The following is a 21,070-nucleotide window of genomic DNA, read 5'->3' as shown; positions in this document are numbered from 1 at the left end:
TTGATGCCACACGTGACAGAGACTTGGCATCAGATTTCGCTCGATCTGTGCAGCGTCTTGTTAAGTCAAACACACCTTATGATTTCTGAAGGATCATGTGACCCTGAAGACTGGAGTAATGATGCTGAATATGTAGCTTTGCAACACAGGAATAAATGACTTCTCTAAGAATATAAAAATACAAAACAGTCATTTTAAATTATATTAATTTCACAATATTACTGTTTAACTGTATTATTAATCAAATACACAAAGTTGTGGCAGGCAGAAAAGGCTTTACCATACCAAAACTTATGAAACGGTAGTGTATGTTTGAGATTTTACTTATTAGTCCAATGGTTTATAGCACTTTTCACTCCGAGTCTGTGGATGTGCAGCAGGCCATCAGCATGAAAGAATCTAGGAACAAAACAAGCAATTTGTCACAGAGACAACAATATTTAGTATGCAGTTGCTGGTTTATTAGAAGGAAACAAACTGAAGTACAGGTAAAATGCAGAAAATAGAAAAAATATACAGAATATATAATATACTACAACTAGACAACAGAATCTGTCTTTACTGTAATAAATAAATGTATAATTTTGCAGAAAAAAAAAGAATAATGATGCATGGTAATAAATAAATATATTTTGCAGAAAAAAAAAAAAAAAATAATGATGCATGGTGATATAGGTGAAATATATATTTTGTATAAAAAAATATTAAGTTATTTCATGAGCTCTCAGTTCACCTGTATTTCCTGCTGTCAGCAGCTCCCTTAAGAAATTTTGAAACCTTGTAGCTTCCCATCTGTTGTGGAGGGTTTATTTCTGTCCTCCTGAAATCACAGAACCATTTTTATCAATATTCGTTTACCTTAAAAGATCAAAACGCATTTGAACTTGTTTTCAGCCATTTAAATTAAATAAATTTGCCTACTTCCAATAACCCATAGTAAAAATGGCAGTAAAACCTTTACACTTCAGTCAAAACCTGCTATATACACACGAGAAGATTTGATTAAAAGCCCAAAGTTTTATAAACAAGAGCTCAATCTCTAACGTTAGCCTACCTCGTCTGTGAGAAGCTAACAGACTTTTTTGAAGACATTAAACCATTTCTATAAAGTAAATATTCAACAGAAACATGTCAATTACAAGTAAGAAAGGAGTCAGGAACAGTTTTATGTAACATTTGTATAATTTAAAGCACGTAACTTACCTAAAAGCAGTGACAACATTAGCGAGAGACCGAGTTTTCCTGTCAGGTGTTGTGTTGCCGCCCTGTTTCCATGGCAACTCCTTAAAATGTCAAAGTCACACAGTATTTACGTAAGTAAACGTCTAGAATTAAAACATTACATGAATAATTCACAGTCTCATTCAATCATTATCCAATAATGAATTTAAAACTCATTTATTTCAAAAAGGAACCGCAACAATAGCTCACTGTAGAGACGCTGTTACCATTAGCTAAGCAGCTAAACAAGTTAACGTTAGTTGGAAATGAGTCAAAATCAAGCAGGGCTCACTGCAAAGCCTTTTTCCCTGTACTACAGTGCACCGAGCGCGTACTAGTTACTAAGTGTCATGTAATTAACAAAATAAGACTTTTTCCCCAATTTAACTCAAGTAAAATACTTACCTGAAACCACAGATATCCCGGATGAGTCGCCTTCTCTCTGGTGGGTTGCTAAGAGATAAATAACCGTCCACATTCAAACAGAAAAGCGCGGCATCGGCCTTCGGTCATGAGCAGAGTCATGGGCCGACCTTTGATGAGCTGGCAAAATAGAGCACTGACTGAATACACCCACCTATGCCTGGCCGATCCTTATTAGATGTTATAGTTTATAAGGCCGACGTTCTGCTCATGGGCCGACGTCGGCCAAACGTACGTGTGCTGTCTGGGTTGGTTTGGTACTTCTGCAGTGATGTAGGATGATTTTGAAATTATTTTTCAAGTTGAGGGAGAAAATACGACTGGAGTTTTTTGACATACCCTAACTGTCTTGAGCCAGAATACACAGAGTTCATAGAGAGAAAGGCAAGATGAGCATTTGGGATTAAAATGTTGTAACAGTATTTTGAACTGTACATGGTTTCAGTAGTTCATTCTCATCACCAGGGGGTCTTAGTGAGCTCCCTGGGTATGATAAAAGTTCAGGAAGTTGTAGCGTGAGAGAGAAGACAGCATGAGCTGTGTCCCAAACTGAAGTGCGTGGACTCCGAAGTGCGAATTTGAAGGGCGATTGCGTCACAGCGTCACGACGTAAGCTGTCCCAATTCAGAACGCACCCTCCGAAGTGCGCATTCCAAGGCCGAATGCGTCACCGCGGCGTGACGAATGCTGCCTTAAATCGAAAGCGACTTCAAATGCGGTCTTCGATTCCCAGGAGAATGAAGTGTATATCTGATGGACACTTCACACCCTACCATATCCCAGCATCACTTGCGCGCAGATGACGATGGAATTTATATTCAAAGAACATGACGGGTGAGAGTTCTGTTGGGAAATTCACATTGAAATGAAAGTAAACAAACTTTAGTATTTTGTATGCATGTCCTGCTGTGTCATGTTTGTAATGTTAAGATTGCAAACCTTTCTTTATATTGTGACGAGTCGACTGCCTCCCCCCTAACTATCAGCTTCACCCCATCGGTAATCGCCGCCCTTCACCAGGCTCCCGACGGGAGTGGGCGTGTGGGAGGAGGAGGGGCGCTGAAACATCCAGGTCTGGCGGCGTGTGATGAGGCACACCTGATGTGAATGCCGAGCGCGCCTCTCCTCAGGAGACCGGTCTCTTCCTCGTGCATGCACGCTAGTGTCACTGAATCTTTTGCTGTGTAAGTCCTTTTTTTTTTTTGGTAATGTCAAACATGTTCTCAGGATTTATATATATTTTGGTATTTATAACCATCTTAGGGATCACTGTTTCTGTATGATTCTTATGTACTATCCATTAAACATTTCAGCAGCTGATTTTTTTTTTTGTACTTGCAAAGTAATTTTAATTGTACCACTTTTGTGATGCATATATAGGAAGTGACATAAAACTGTGTTGAAAATTCTAGAAAATTGTTCTCATGCTGTAAGTCAGTTCCCACTCTTTTGTTTGTTTGTTTTTAACATTTACATTTTGGTTCTTGATGTCTTTCTCATTTTAGAATCCATAGAGATACGTAATGTATGAATAAAGATGTAATTTTGTTGTTATTGCTGTTTTTGCATACACAAGGCATCTGTTAAAAATATCTTTAATTTGCATTCTGCACAAAAGTTTTTTTTATTATTGGTTTGGAGTGACATGAGAATAAGTAATTAATGGCAAAATTAGCATTTTTTTGGATGAAATAAGTTCTAATGTGGTTAGAATTGGTCATTGTTCTGTTTATAAACATTTTCAGTATTTCAAAGATTATTGTTTTGAAAAATCAGTTTCAAATAAATACTGCTCCTTTGAAAGTTCTATGAAGAATACTGAAAATGTGTTTTCCACAAAAATATTGGGCAGCACAACTGTTTTCCACATTGATAATAATCAAAAATGTTTCTTGAGCAAATCATATTAAAAATGTTTTCTGAAGGGTCATGTGACACTGAATACTGGAGTAATTATAATAAAAATGTAGTTCACATGAATAAATTACCTTTCACAATGTATTCATATAGAAAACAGTTATATTTTATAATTTTACTGTTTTTACTGTATGTTTAATCAAATGCAGGCTTAATTTGTGATCACGAAAGTGTTTTTTTACCTGAAAGATGTATTTAATGTGTCAATAAATGTTTTAGTATGAATTGTCTTATTTTGAATATGAGATAAATATAATCATGAATTTACGGTTGAAATTCGGCCTGAAAAATACGTCTTTTTAACTTTCACTTTACAACCACATTTAGACGCAATTTGGACATCTTTTTATAGACGTCTTTTCATCTTTCACTTTTCGACCAAATTTTCATGATGTTTAGACATCTGGCATTGTCATCTTTTCGCAAGTATACCCAGCTGCAGCCTGCAGAACGGGGCAGGGCTGCACGTGGGGCGGGGCTACATGCATCGCCCCGCCCACAAATGCTTTCATTGGTCAATGACATGTAATGACGTAGTCAACTCCGTAAACAGGAAATGCGGTTACGAGCATAGTTAAAGCTACGATTCATTCGTGATATTAAGTATCTGTTACATATAAAATATTAAACAATATATTATGAGTTCGTTAATTATCTACACGTAATATTAATCTATACCAAACGTAATACATTGTTTTCATTAATTATTTCCTGCTTTCGACCTGTCATATCTTTGTGCATTAAGAACTGTATATCGCAACGATTAATGTTTATTTGCAAATTTAAATTATTTATGGGTTTTATTTTTATTTACGCATTTACTTGTATTTAATTTTTTTTTGTCACCAACTCAACACTTAAAGTTTCTTTGAAAATGTTGTCTTAGAAATATGAATTGATAAAGTGCCATTTTTTTTTTAAGAACTACATGACAGCTATTGCTTTGTTCTGATAACAAAACCTTTCACAATAAATTGTGTGTACATGTACAGATAAAATATAGAGTTAAAGAAAGTGGGAAGTCCAAAAGCGTTGAACTAAACAATATATGAAGAGGAATAAACTCAAAGAACATAAAGATAATGCAGTTTGAGTATTTCATTTTATTTGTCATACAAAAACATCACTGTTTTATTAGCAGTTCCCTCAAGGATAAAACATTGATTCTCCCTTCTACTATGTTCCACAGGCTTTCTAGCACTGGCACATAAAACAGGAGTCCATATCCTCTAAACTGTCGTAGAATCCTCTCAAGCAACCACGCCTCCCATTCCCATAAAACCCAGAATAGGACTTGAACAACATTTTGCATTTGTTGCACTCTCTGATGTCAAAGGGCACCCTCAATTCAGCCTTGGATGACGCATTACACTTCTCCCAGTTCACAACACCTGTAGCCAAACACACACACCCGTTACCCATGATACTCCTTTGCAAGATGCAAAAAGGAAGTTAGACAAAACCTTGTACATACTTAATTTCACACAATGAAATATTAAGACACTTACTATCAAGCCACGCAAAGTGGGATTTCTGTCTGAACCGAGGCGTGTTCACAAGGGCTCTGAAGCAACTGCATATGAGAGAAAGAGTCCCTCCAGTAGAATTACCTCAAGGAGTATCATCTCCAAAACCTCCATGGGTAACTGAAATGTATTTACAAAAGGAATAACCATTCATTAGCTTGAATGACGACTACTAGCATAGATACACGCATCATAATCTAAAAACCAAGGCCACCATTGACTTTGTATTGCATGAAGTCTTTTTTTTTTTGTCATTTCTGACTTAAAACATAACAAAAAACAGAACCAGTTAAGCCGTCAGCCCAAAAAAAAAAAAACAGCAAACACCTTGTCATATAGCAGCTTTCAGATATTGTTCTGTTTTTTGGTTATAAGTCAGAAATGACAAGGTGGCAGCTTCCCACAATACAAAGTCAATGGAGAGTATTGGATGCCCCCCCCCCCACCCCTGTATGGGTGTGGCCTAAATGCGCTTGGTCTCTATATTACAGGATTCTAGTACTTAAAGGGATAGTTCACCCAAAAATGTGTGTAAATTTGATGTTTATCAGGGCATCAAACATGTAGGAGACTTTTGTTTCTTCAGTAAAAGACAAATGTTTTTTTTTTTTAACTGAAACCGTTGCCGTGTGTCAGCCATATAAAATGGAAGTTAAAGGGACCGACAGCTTTTGAGTGTCAAAAAACAGCAGTTTGAGTTAAAAATCTTCATTTGTGTTCTACAGAAGAAACAAAGTCACCTACATCTTGAATGCCCTGGGGGCAAGCAGATAAACATCAAATTTTAATTTTTGGGTGAACCATCCCTTTAAGAAATGAAGACAACTTACATCCAAAAGGTGCAACTGAGTCCTGTTTGGCTTCTGTGCCTGAAAGAACAGCAGATAATACAAATAAGTCCATAAATACAGCAACAGAGTACAAAAATGTCTTCTAAAATCTCATACATGTACATTCTCTGTAATATTCTTCTTCTGTCTCTTTCTTGCCAGTCTTTCTTCCTCAGATCTATAACAAAAGTAGCACAGGTAGGTATCTGTAACAGTTCTTTTAAATGTAATTAAAATGTTCATGAAAGAAAGAACAAACCTCAAGGGGAAATTTTCCAGGAGGAGGAGACACCACCATCTTCTGATGCAGGGCATGTCAGTCTGACATAAAAAGAAACACGGAGTTGGTTACTTTTTAAAAATATGAGTTGTTACCATTGCAGATTTCACTTACCTCTGTAAAATCAAAGGCCCCTGATGTCACAAAGCACAGTGAATACTAAAATGGTAAACATTAACACAGATACATTTACTGGTTAAAATTTAAGTAGTAAACAACACAACTTTACAAAAAAAAACAAAACAAAAAAAACAACTTACCATCAGGACAAAGACACCACAGCTGTTGCTAAGATGTTATAGTGAAGGGCCCTGTTGAAGTTACCATGCAAGGTTACACTACTTTGTAAAAGTCTAACGTTTTCCAATGTTTCTACAGTTATTCAAATAAACAATAGTTCCATAATGTCGTTGACACAATATTCACGCCAAGGCCCAGGAGACAAGATTTGTGCAATGTTTCTGTGATGACAAAGCCAAAGCAAAGACAAATTATTAAAAACATTTACTATACTGCACCAAAGAAAACACATAAGAAATTAAATATGGGGCAGAACCAGAACTTCCCATTAGTATTATGACTTTTTTCACTGACACTTGACAAAAGAAACTAACCTATAAATGTAATTCGATTTGTAACTTCCAAATCCTTTAAATAAGTCACTAAAAATGAAACTGGATGAACAAGTCACATAAAATCCTACATGTGGTTAAGAATGACCACAATCTATCAGAATGCGGTTAGGAACGACCGCAATATCTGAACATTCAACAGTGCTCTGTAAAACCTGTAGATGAGCATGTATTCTTCCTGGCTGAATGTAATGCCATAAAGAGGATCAAGGAAAAAAACAGCATGTTCTCTTGGCTTCATAATCTGTTGAGTATGTCACAATACATACAGAGATGACATTTGCAGTTTATAGATCAGAGAACAAAGTACTTACGCAGACAAAAGAAAATAGCACTACAGATTCAAAATGACTTACACAAACCATCCAATGTCCAGGTATCCATGTTGGGAAGATAAACCAGTCAATGTTTCTGTCCAGCTTGAAAACAGGTAATATTGGTCATCACCAAACTTCAAAAACTGTGTGAATGGGTCTCATATGTCAAAAGAAAAAGACTAGAATACATACAGGCAAGTGTGACACAAGGTCCTGAAGTGTGCTCTTTGGCCATGTGGCGACGCGGTACGAACTGGCTGAAAAAACATTCACATTATGTATGGAAAATGAAACGTACTTTTATCTCATGTAAGGCAATACCGAGAATTTTAGATACTTGTACAACAACAGTTGAAAGTTTTAACATTGACCACTGTTAAGACATCTAAAAAAAAAAAAAATCATATAAATAAAAAAAAATTATATATATATAAAAATATAAATATAAATATATAAATAAATATATAAATATATAAATAAATATATATAATATATATAAATTAGACAAGGAGCTGCTTAAAGGGATAGTTCACACAGAAATGAAAATGTGATGTGCTCATTCACTGCCATTATATGACTAACAGACTGCAACGGTTTGAGTTATGAATCTTTGTGTTCAAGAAACAAAGTCACCTACATCTTGGATGCCCTGGGGGTAAGCAGATAAACATCAAATTTTCATTTTTGGGTGAACCATCCCTTTAAGTAATTTAAGAACAAAATCCAGACTGTTTCACCTGTGACTTTGCTATGGTCTCTACCACTTTAAGGCAACAGTTCAGAACCTGTTTAAATAAAAACACGTGTTAATAAATAGATTTTAATACTCTCCATATTCAGATTTAATGCCTTTAAACTGTATACCATTCCCTCAACATCCTCTTCCAGTCCCAGACAGCAGAGGTCTGATCGTGTCAGTGTTGTGTTATAAACAGTTGTCAGTAGCTCGTCTGGGCACTTACTGGGATCCAGAACATTGTTCAGCTAACATTGAGACAAAGATACATACACACTCAGACAAATGCACAGTATTTTGCAATTTAGATTTTTTTTAAATTACTTACCAACTGCTGTTGCCTATCATTTGGCCTACTTCCCCAAAATGTCCTACTGGCTTTGATTAAGTTCAGGTCCGTTACCACAGCCTTTGGGCAAAATGCAGGCTCACACTGTGACTGGTCAGCTGTACATATGTAAAACATGATGACAACTCAATTAAATTTAAGCAAATAACGCACACTTCAGTGAGCTGAAGGACATCCTTAACCTTTTTGGATTTCTTTCACATTCAGAGTGGTTTTTGTAGTCGGACTCTTCGAATTCGGTTCTGCTCCTATGCATGTTAAAAGGATATAGTCAGCACAACTGACAGAATGTAATGACCTTTGAAAATTCACATGCAGTACACACATAGAACATTTATACATTACCAAGTATAACCTTTCCATTGCAATCTAACTGCAAATCATAATTGCCATGGACCAATTTCTTGAAGTGTTCCATCTTGTCCCTGTTCGGTGCAAGGTTTCGATGGTGAAGTATGTTTCGAGCAAGAAATATGTGTGCAGATGGTCTTAGCATGTTCATGAAGTAGTTGTTTCTCTTTATTTCAGAAAACAGCTGCTCTACACACTGACTGTTGATTTTTCCAGCCAGCTCCGGTACAAGGCCAATAGTGCGCAGCACATCTCTCTCATCCTTACTGTTGTTTTGGTGGAAGACATCACACAGACAATAGTGTTCAGAAGAACCTGTCAATGGGTGGCAGTCAGGATCAGCAGGTTTTATCTTGTGTGCCAGCCAGGGAAGATGAATCCTCAAGTTTCCTGCTTTTGCTTTCTGGATGTTTTCTGGGGAGGGATCTTGTACTCTGCCCTCAAAGGGATGGAAAGGTGGGCGAAGGGGCTTTCGCTTGTTTGTGTGCTTCACTAATCCTCTAGGGTAATCATAAACTGTAATATTGGGAAAGTGTTTCCAAGACAAAAGAAGATCTGTAAAGTCACGGGGACTCTCCCCTCGCAGGTTAAACTTAATGGAATACACAATGCCACAGGGACACATGATCACAGCCAGGCCACCTAAAAGGATACAAAACAAATGAAAATTTAAATTTTCTGGGGAAAAAAAAAAAAAATCAGCGAAAACTTTCCATGAATACATATCCACACACTACACCAAACTGACCAGAATATAAGATGTTTTGTTTTTAAATCAGAAACATGCTGCAACTTAGTGGCCAAAATTATTAGAACACTAGTATTTTCACCACCTAAGAAACTAATTTTATCTTTTGCTGTTAGTATGAAATATCAGGTTACATTTCCAAACATTCATTTTGCCATTAATTGCAATAATCCAGTGAAATTTTTTGTTTGCACAAGCAGTCTGACAACAGCCAGTGCTCCACACAGAGATCTGATCTCAATATCATCATCCAGTCTGTCTGGAATGACATGAAGAAACAAACTCAGACTTAATCCAGAAGAACTGTGCTCTCTTGAAACATCTTGGAGACATTGCCACAGTTCTTCTGGATTTAGTCGGTCTGAGTTTCTGTTTATTCATGTCATTCAAGACAGACTGGATGATGATGATGATGATGACGATGATGAGATTAGATCCCTGTGTGGAGCACTGGCTGTTGTTAGACTCCCCGGCAAACAAATCTCACTGGATTATTACAATTAATGGCAAAATGAACTGTTGAAAATGTAAACCGATATTTCCTATTGACACTACAGCAAAAGATAGAAATAACAGCCTTAAAACCATTTTTTAGCTGGTGAAAATACTAGTGTTCTTATAATTTTGGCCAAGGGATACAAAGCGGATCATGTGCAAACAAAGGATAATGTTTTATAGATATTGGAACATGAGTAAAGTACAGGTGTTTACTAATTTTTTACTAATTATCAAAATGTTAATTTGATTGCCCATCACATAAATGGAAACGTGAACTTGTGGTGATTAAAAGAGACATGCAAGCCCAATGCTGGTTTTGGTTTCACTTTAAATAAATGGCATTTTATTTACCAGTATTGTACACATTATGACTTATACTCAAGTGCGACTTCTGAGAAAATACAGTAATTAATGTTTTAGGCTGATTGCCACATCATGTTTCATTAATGTTACTTTTGTAGCATTGCAAACTGTACTCAGAACAAAAAACAAATGACTTACCAGAAGCACCCCACACCTGTTCGAACACCTTGTTGTATGTTACTCTGTTTGACATTTTATCACGAAGTCTGAGAATGAGATCCATTTTCGAACCAGCAACGTCAACCCCACACTGTCGAGTTTTTTCAGGTCTTCAGTCTAAACAAAAACACAAAGTTGTGAATAGGTTCAACAAAAATAAATTACTATCATAGAATTATGTTTATGGAGAGACCTTAAATACACAACTGTGCTAAGTGCTATAATGAAAAAGTATAATGTTAGCATTCTGAACAATTTAAGCAACCATTTACTTTGAGGTGGAGCAGCTCATCACCAAGCCTTTCTTCAGTAAGAGGCACATCAATGTCACTCCCTCCATCTGAAGAATGAACCTTTGCACTTTCTGTGTTCAATACCATGGATGATTGTCTTGTTTTTGGGCCGATCCATGGGGACCAGTAGTGGTAACTAGGCGGAACTTTAAATGGGTTTTCTTTGCCACCTTGAGGAGAGAAAACAGCTATTTAGAGAGCACACAAACCATGCAAAATTGGAGGGTAGGGCTGTACAATATTGGAATATTTTGGCATTGTGATATTTAGTACTTCTGCCATATGAATAATAAAGTAATTTGCAGATAATTATAAAATATCTATAGCTATGTTTGGAAAGAAAAATCCACTGTAGAATGAGTTAGATGAATTTGTATTTTGAGTGCAAAATAAGAGTAAAAATAGCTGAAAAATGACTTCTTACTCTGAAGGCTTTGAGTGTAAACCTTCATTTTAGGGCTAAACAATTTGGGTAAAACTTGAAAAAAGTTGGGTGTCTACACTTGGGTTTACTCTTTTCAAGAACTTAAGCCTCTTTCATTAAGAGTAAATACAGTAAAGAGTTCATAGGCTACATTCCCACCATTTTTGAACAATTCATTGTCACTATATGACTAAATAATAATAATGATGATGATTACTGAACGCAAACCAAGAAGTATATTGTAATAATTCTTCTGTACTGTAAAACAACTACTACTAACCTAATGATCTATCTAAATACTTTCTGATTCTGATTGGTTGATAGGTGTGCATTAAAACAGTTGGTAAATGGAGAAACACTGAGCTCTCTCCCAGAATTAATAACCCATAAGGTAAACTAACCCGAAAAATAATCATAATTTGTACTCTTAAGATGACAAATCACACTTAGGCATATCACAGTGTCAATTTTAATGTGAAACATCATGCAGCTGTATGAGAGACAAAAATCAACCAAAACTTACTTGGGTAAAACCCTTTACTTATCATGTCCATTGCCACTGCATCCCAAAATTCCTCTATGTCAACATGACCATCGTAACTCATAGGTGGAGACTGAATTTCACTCACTGTAATGAAAAAAGGAAGTCAAATCAGAGCTAAACATATGATTTGTTAATTTACACAGGAATATAACAGAACAATAAATAAAATAAAGGCAACTACAAGTACTTTATACTTACCTGGGATGCTAAACACTTCTTTTTTATGAAGATCCATAATCACAGTACATGGATTGTATCCACAGGACACACAGGAGTAACTGTAGTCCAAATCACATAAAGCTTCAAAGTGCAGATATGCATGCATGATCAGGTCACTTTTGGGCAAGGACTCTCCCTCTGTGGCTTCAATTATCTGCACAACCCTACTTATGGCCGTGTGATTCTAAAAGAACAACATAAAGGGGGAAACATTTATTAATATTAAAATAATAATAATAACAACAACAACAGCACTTAAAGCCTTTTTGTATAATGTATTAGAAAGTTATTCATAATGTTTGTTGTAATGCAACATATATTTTCATAAATAATTGTGACCCAAGGAAAAAACTACATTTTATTAAGAAGATACAGCGAGTGTGTACACACCCAACAAATAAAGAAATCTCCTCTAAAAGACAGTTTCCAGCCATTTAAAGGCCAAACCAAGATACTTTGTATCAGTACCTTTTCATATCTTTAATTGTTAAAGAATCCAGCTAAATGACAAATAAAATAAGCAGGGGTTGCCCCCTGCTTGTACCTGTAGAGAATTTCGCAACACCACACACAAATGCAGGGAGAGGATCACACTGTCGTTGAAGTTATGCAACCCATTACACCATTCCTGGTATCTGTATGTGAGGTTGCATTTATGGCACAACTTGTAGTAAGTGGATACACCTAAGAAAACAAGAGTGTACATTATTTTGTAATAAAAAAATATTTCAAAGAAACAACATTAATTTATATTCAAGAACTTACATAATTAACAAAAAAATAATAATAATTTGCCATACCTTGAATCACTCCATTGAAAGTAACTATCTTCGCACGACAAGTTATCAACTTTGGTTCACTCAAAACTCCCTTGCATATTCCACATTCAACCTCATCTGGCACAAGATGTTTCGGGAAAGTATTGAAAGCCTTGCCACCTTTTGACTTTTGTAGGACGGTCTGTGGAATGTCCACTGGAATTCTCTTATGTTCCAGCATATATTTCCTCATCTTTTTAACAGTAAGAGAGTTGGGGGGATACAAAGCATCTTGACAGCTGGCAGCTTCATTACATGTATGACCAGTGTTAAAAAGCTCCTCAGAACTCCTGACCCTCTTGAAGAGCTCTGGTCGCATTTGAAAGAGATGCCACTTTGCTGTAGCTTTGTGAATACAAGACTGGCGAGGTCTAGCACAAGGACAATTCCAGTTATATTTCTTTTTATCATAAGCCACCATAACCCTTCCCATCCTGCTGTAATATGACATTGCTGGTTCGAATACAGAAATGAAGTACTTTGTTGATGGACCTCCAACAGTCACATTAAAAGACAAAGGTGTCTCTTCAGTGTTTGCTTGTTGCTGCAGCTGGATCACCTGGGCATTCTTTGCTTCACCAAACCACTTCTGCTGCACTAGCTGAGAAAGACTGTCTTCTGTTAGTTCAACTTTGGGGTTATCATCAACTCGAGGGCAAAATAAAAAATGACTTGATGTGGCAGCATTCAAAAGGCAGTATCCCACTGTTGTGTGCAAACTCTGAACTTAAAATGCACTGATCGAGCGGTAGTCTGGGCCCCAAGTATTTTTTATGACATGTATGGGTGTTGCTTGGCCATGAAAAGACTTCTCAACTGCAAAATACCTATTTTTCATCAATGCACTGACATTGAAAGTGCCTTTCAGGAGTAATTGTTTTATCTTTGTTAGTGTGATGCCTTCTAATGTGAGTTCGAAGATTTTTTGCCAGCAATCTCAAATTACATTGGCTGCAAGTAACAGTCCTCTTTGAAGATGACTGAGGCAGAGGCTGCAGGACAGCGGATGATTGAGGCTGCAGGACAGCGGATGACTGAGGCAGAGGCTGCAGGACAGTGGATGACTGAGGCAGAGGCTGCAGAACAGCGGATGATTGAGGCAGAGGCTGCAGGACAGTGGATGACTGAGGCAGAGGCTGCAGGACAGCGGATGATTGAGGCTGCAGGACAGCGGATGACTGAGGCAGAGGCTGCAGGACAGCGGATGATTGAGGCTGCAGGACAGCGGATGACTGAGGCAGAGGCTGCAGGACAGCAGATAATTGAGGCAGAGGCTGCTGGACAGCGGATGATTGAGGCAGAGGCTGCTGGTCAGCGGATGATTGAGGCTGCAGGACAGCAGATGATTGAGGCTGCAGGACAGCAGATGATTGAGGCTGCAGGACAGCGGATGACTGAGGCAGAGGCTGCAGGACAGCAGATGACTGAGGCTGCAGGACAGCGGATGACTGAGGCTGCAGGACAGCGGATGACTGAGGCAGAGGCTGCAGGACAGCAGATGATTGTGGCAGAGGCTGCAGGACAGCGGATGATTGAGGCAGAGGCTGCTGGTCAGCGGATGATTGAGGCTGCAGGACAACGGATGATTGAAGCAGAGGCTGCAGGACAGCGGATGACTGAGGCTGCAGGACAGCGGATGACTGAGGCAGAGGCTGCTGGACAGCAGATGATTGAGGCTGCAGGACAGCGGATGATTGAAGCTGCAGGACAGCAGATGATTGAGGCTGCAGGACAGCGGATGACTGAGGCAGAGGCTGCAGGACAGCGGATGACTGAGGCTGCAGGACAGCAGATGACTGAGGCAGAGGCTGCTGGACAGCAGATGATTGAAGCAGAGGCTGCTGGACAGCGGATGATTGAGGCTGTTGGACAGCGGATGATTGAGGCTGCTGGACAGCGGATGATTGAGGCTGTTGGACAGCGGATGATTGAGGCTGCAGGACAGCCGATGACTGAGGCAGAGGCTGCAGGACAGCGGATGATTGAGGCTGCAGGACAGCGGATGATTGAGGCTGCAGGACAGCGGATGATTGAGGCTGCAGGACAGCGGATGACTGAGGCAGAGGCTGCAGGACAGCAGATAATTGAGGCAGAGGTGCTGGACAGCGGATGATTAAGGCAGAGGCTGCTGGTCAGCGGATGATTGAGGCTGCAGGACAGCAGATGATTGAGGCTGCAGGACAGCAGATGATTGAGGCTGCAGGACAGCAGATGATTGAGGCTGCAGGACAGCAGATGACTGAGGCAGAGGCTGCAGGACAGCAGATGACTGAGGCTGCAGGACAGCGGATGACTGAGGCTGCAGGACAGCGGATGACTGAGGCAGAGGCTGCAGGACAGCAGATGATTGAGGCAGAGGCTGCAGGACAGCGGATGATTGAGGCTGCAGGACAGCGGATGATTGAGGCTGCTGGACAGCGGATGATTGAGGCTGTTGGACAGCGGATGATTGAGGCTGCAGGACAGCGGATGATTGAGGCTGTTGGACAGCGGATGATTGAGGCTGCAGGACAGCGGATGATTGAGGCTGCAGGACAGCCGATGACTGAGGCAGAGGCTGCAGGACAGCGGATGATTGAGGCTGCAGGACAGCAGATGATTGAGGCTGCTGGACAGCGGATGATTGAGGCTGTTGGACAGCGGATGATTGAGGCTGCAGGACAGCGGATGATTGAGGCTGCAGGACAGCCGATGACTGAGGCAGAGGCTGCAGGACAGCCGATGACTGAGGCTGCAGGACAGCAGATGACTGAGGCAGAGGCTGCTGGACAGCAGATGATTGAGGCAGAGGCTGCTGGACAGCGGATGATTGAGGCAGAGGCTGCTGGTCAGCGGATGATTGAGGCTGCAGGACAGCGGATGATTGAGGCTGCAGGACAGCGGATGATTGAGGCTGCAGGACAGCGGATGATTGAGGCTGCAGGACAGCGGATGACTGAGGCAGAGGCTGCAGGACAGCAGATAATTGAGGCAGAGGCTGCTGGACAGCGGATGATTAAGGCAGAGGCTGCTGGTCAGCGGATGATTGAGGCTGCAGGACAGCAGATGATTGAGGCTGCAGGACAGCAGATGATTGAGGCTGCAGGACAGCAGATGATTGAGGCTGCAGGACAGCAGATGACTGAGGCAGAGGCTGCAGGACAGCAGATGACTGAGGCTGCAGGACAGCGGATGACTGAGGCTGCAGGACAGCGGATGACTGAGGCAGAGGCTGCAGGACAGCAGATGATTGAGGCAGAGGCTGCAGGACAGCGGATGATTGAGGCTGCAGGACAGCGGATGATTGAGGCTGCTGGACAGCGGATGATTGAGGCTGTTGGACAGCGGATGATTGAGGCTGCAGGACAGCGGATGATTGAGGCTGTTGGACAGCGGATGATTGAGGCTGCAGGACAGCGGATGATTGAGGCTGCAGGACAGCCGATGACTGAGGCAGAGGCTGCAGGACAGCGGATGATTGAGGCTGCAGGACAGCAGATGATTGAGGCTGCTGGACAGCGGATGATTGAGGCTGTTGGACAGCGGATGATTGAGGCTGCAGGACAGCGGATGATTGAGGCTGCAGGACAGCCGATGACTGAGGCAGAGGCTGCAGGACAGCCGATGACTGAGGCTGCAGGACAGCAGATGACTGAGGCAGAGGCTGCTGGACAGCAGATGATTGAGGCAGAGGCTGCTGGACAGCGGATGATTGAGGCAGAGGCTGCTGGTCAGCGGATGATTGAGGCTGCAGGACAGCGGATGATTGAGGCTGCAGGACAGCGGATGATTGAGGCTGTTGGACAGCGGATGATTGAGGCAGAGGCTGCTGGACAGTGGATGATTGAGGCTGGGTTGCTAGTGACTCTGAAGGATGGCTGCGTCAGAAATTGTGCCCGATTTAACACAGTCGCTGAACAATAGCAGCAGTGAAAGTGGGACTTCACCCGACATTTAAATTGCATTTTAAGATGGTGAATTCTGAAAGGGTACAAAAAATAGCAATTTATTATGGAGATGTTTAAAATTGACTGGAATTATACTTCTCTTGTCTGTGTTCCTCTCTGGATTGTGAACAGCCTGATGTATGGTGGCATAAAATATACATATACATATATATATTTATATATACATACATATATATATTTATATATATATATATACACACACACACACACAGTAGTCAACATTCGAAGTGGATCAAAAAAAGTTCATCAAAAGTTGTTCTAAGATAAGAACGGGTATTGTTGACTACTATATCTATCTATCTATCTATCATTGCATTGCACATTTTTCTTCAACAGCGCACAGCCCTAGCCAGAAGCAATGAAATTAGCAACCCACACAATACATAACTGACTCTTAAAATCAAAGACTGGTAAACTCACCATGATGTTTCACTGCCAATTGAAGGTGATTTCTGATGTGATAATACACCAGCTGTGGCATGCTGGTGTACTGGTAGAACGGGCACTTACTAGTGCAGTTTTTTAAACACTGCTCACACTCCTCTTCGCTTAACACGGTTTTTTGCATTTTTTACAAGGAAAAATGGCTCTTACAACAGCCTTTGGGTTATATAGTGAACATACAAGGAGCAGAGAGATGGAAGGGTAAGATAAGAGACTAACACTAAACACAAAGTAAAAAAGAAAACAACATAAGATGGAAATGGTGAGTACAATGAAGGATGATGATGATTCCAAAGATCTGCAAACAGAAACATGTACAAACCATGAGTGTTAACTTCTAATATTATATTATATGAAGCACAAACTACCTCATAATAAAAGATAATACTAACTCATAATTAAAGACAATTACTGCAGGTACCATCAAATCTATGCCTTTTTGAATTTTTTGCAATATACTTTTATTTTTATTGCCATACGCAACATGGCAAGCTGAATTTTTAGCATAATTTGTTTGATTGCAATAAAATGAGAAATCATTCACGCTAAAGTTACTGAATTACTTTTTATAGTATAATTACATCATAGTATTATATTTATTAAAGGAATATTGCTTTTTATAAAAATATTAAAAAAAAATTTTGATCAGGCATTACCGCCGGGATCCTAAAGGTGACCCGATTCCGGGGCGGACTCAATTTCTCACCACACCGCAGTTATCTAAACATCCGGCGTTACGGCAATTTCGCACCGACCGGAAGCAGTTACTAAATTGGTTCCGTATGTGTATCACCAATGTAGGTATCTTGCGAAAGCGAATTAGAAAGTTATTAATTATTAAAGTGTTATGTTCAAAATAAACTGGTAATATTTTGCTTCTAAATTGTCCAAAATTGTTTAATGCATGTAAAATTACATTTTATGACTTTTAATACCATTTAAGGCCTTAATTTTCGCAGAATCAATTTAATGACTTTTAATAATTTTTAATGCCCCGCGGAAACTGTTTACTAGCTGCCGACCGTTTGAATCATTCTTAAAAGCCATCTAAAAAAGTTGTTTATACATCCATATTTTTTTCTCTGAACGATTACGAGTTCCCGCGCTAAAAGGGGAGCAGGCCTCAGGTTGGAAACCACTGCACTAGCGAATGACTTTGCACGAGAGCAGTCTTATTTTAACTACTTCACATCTCCTTATACAATCGCTCATTAATGACATAATGAACGCAATGTTGTAATCAAACATTACAACTAATCAAATAAGACAAAACTCGTAGCTCAACTACTCACCAACGCAGTGACAAACGAATGGAAATAAAATCCTGCTGAGGGCGTTGGCGTTATTAACCAATCATATATTTTGTGGGCGGGGTGACATGTAGCCCTGCCCCACATGCAGCTCCACCCCGTTCTGCAGGCTGCAGCCAGGACCTTCTCTCTTTTCGTGGTTTGATGCAAAGTACAGGGTATTGCTGTAAATTTTAAATCTACAGAGGCGGGATTTTCTTCAATGGTCGACATTCGGGAGCAGCAATGATTTACAACTGCGGTAGGTGATTTATTTCACTTTTAATTTTTCATGCTTGGTAACTGCAGTAGTGTATGGAGGTGTCTACATTCACGGTAACCGCAGATGAACGAATCCTCCGTCTGCGGGGCACGAGGGAGACTTGTGCCGGGGTTAAGGAGCGCGGTCGCGGGAGGATTTCACACATTCCCTGGCCTCATAGCGGCTACAGGCGGAAAATCTCTGCCACAGCCTTACATTAAATCAACTGAAATAAAAGAAGACATTAAATCTCTCATGATCTCAGCAGAGAATGATTGAACAACTCCACAAACGCCATCACCAGCTTCAAACATTACTAACCACACTTTATTTTGCCAGATGTCTACAAAAGAGCTTATTGCAAATGTTTTATTGTTTTGTTTGGCGTTACCATCAAGGGGCTGGTTGCACCAGCTAGACGTTAAAAAGCTAGATGTAAGCCTACACTGGGCTTTGTGACGTCCAATTTTACGATACCAGCTAAAACTACGACCAGGCGCAACTACGGCGTAGACGATGCACTTCCACGCAAACACGTATATTCTCCCGGAGTGATAGCTGAGACAACACCCACGCTGCAATGGCTACAACTACTAATATAAAACTGAATTGCTGAAGACATCATAACAAGTGAAGCCACCGCAAAATAATTTCATGAACTAAATATTTCCTAACATGTTCGCTAACACAGGTTAGGTAAAGTATAATGAATGTAAAACAATGTTTCTCTCTAGAGTTTTTTTTTTCTAGCTATTGAATTTATGTACAATGAATCTCTTTTCTGAGGTAAATGTGAATTTACTTGACAATTGTGCATTTTAGCCTCTTGACGTCATTCTGTGGATGAAAAACCACCTTTATAAATTGTAGAGTTTGTGATAGAATTGACAGAATTTGAAAGCTGAGACTTTATTTCTGATTAAAAGTAAGCACAAAACTTACTGCGATTATTGTATGGCAGGAACGCTGCAAATGATGAGAGGAATTAAAGACGTTAAGTATTTCCAAGCATTTACTGTCCAAGCAAGATGTCAAATAGAAATATTAAGGGAATACTTTAAGACAGTTATATACTGTTATCAGCATGGTAGATTTGTCTCTCATTGTCTCTGAGAGAATCTGTGACGTTAATGCAGTGTTAGCCGTAGTTTCTTTTTTACTTTCACTTTTGTAACTCTTGTGCAAAGTTTGTGCGTTGCTTGCAGGTTTTGCTTGAGCCCTCCCTATAATAATTGTTTATAGGCCACATTATCCTGCCCGTAAAGACCATAAACATTACAGTTGGCATCTGCAACAATTAATTAAAAACGAATCATGTCCAAGCAAGTAGTGACTTTTCACTTTACGCCTACCTTTAACTAGGCGTAAGTTTTAGTCGCAGACGTAGCACTACGCCGAGATGGTGCAACGGGTATTAATTCTACGCACGACTTAAAGTGCATTTGACATCCAGCCTAGTCTTACAACCAGGCGTACGCCTAGCTGGTGCAATTGGCTCAAGGTGATTAGTGTTTGCTTTAGTTGGGCTCTTGACCCTTGACTTTATAACATTATATTCTTGGGGGGCTGCTGTAACTGTGTTTGTAAATCACATTTGTTATGGCAAGGAATACCAAAAGAGATTGCCAACAGGTGGTATTGGTTTGTTGTTGATGATAATACAATCATCACCTAGATTCAGTATGTAGTCTTTGTTAGGTCTTATTAACCTAAGATTTTTGTAATTGTAATAGCTATCTGGTTATACAGAATAGAATAATACTACAGTAATTTATGAAAGATTTTAAAAACATGATAAGTTACATACATTTTGAACTGCTGTGTCACATAAAAATGAAGAAACATCAAGAATCAGTGTATGAATCTCAACAATGGTCACAATCAAAAGCTTCCTGCTGCAGTGCATGCTGGGTAACCAGTCTCTGTGCAGTGAGTGCACTTTGACCTCACGTTGTGATCATAGTGTGAGCACACATTGAGGGCGCTGTGAGGTTACACTTTTAGCTCACTGTTTCCTCACATTGTGACACATCACGAGTATCCTGGGAGCTCATGGTGAGATCAGTGTCAGATCAAATTGTTGACTGGGTTTAGATATTTAAATTGTTTGTTCTTAGTGGAATCCGTGGTGAATGATATTTACATGTTACAATTAAGCAGTTAGCAGATGCTTTTATCCAAAACGATGTACAAAAGAGGAACAAAGCAATTCACCAGAGAGCCAACAACAGTTGTAATATGCAATGCTAGGTTTATTGGACAAACAGATTAGAATACAAGCTAGAGAAGAGAAGAAATACAGATTTTTTTTTTTTTGTGCATTGGTTTAAGATTGTGAGCAGTGACTCATGGTGAAGTGTCTTCAGATACATGGCTGTTGAACTAGAGAATAGAAAGATCCATCCCTTTTACCCACCAAGTGCCTGGCAACATGGCACAGAAAGCCTTTCTTTGTGTTGAAAAGATTCCCTACAAGGCCA

At 39.6% G+C, this 21,070-nt stretch overlaps 1 long non-coding RNA gene across 1 annotated transcript; it reads right to left on the bottom strand.

The window, feature by feature from the left end:
* Window positions 1–737: 737 nt before the first annotated feature.
* Window positions 738–1,759, bottom strand: LOC127160179 (uncharacterized). Its single transcript, XR_007826662.1, has 3 exons — window positions 1,627–1,759; window positions 1,204–1,283; window positions 738–820 (listed from the first exon to the last, which is right to left on the bottom strand). It is a non-coding gene; the product is annotated as an uncharacterized LOC127160179 (long non-coding RNA).
* Window positions 1,760–21,070: the final 19,311 nt, after the last annotated feature.

The sequence above is a fragment of the Labeo rohita genome, unplaced genomic scaffold (assembly GCF_022985175.1).
Source record: "Labeo rohita strain BAU-BD-2019 unplaced genomic scaffold, IGBB_LRoh.1.0 scaffold_30, whole genome shotgun sequence".
NCBI lineage: Eukaryota > Metazoa > Chordata > Actinopteri > Cypriniformes > Cyprinidae > Labeo > Labeo rohita.
This window is presented reverse-complemented; position numbering and strand designations above follow the sequence as displayed.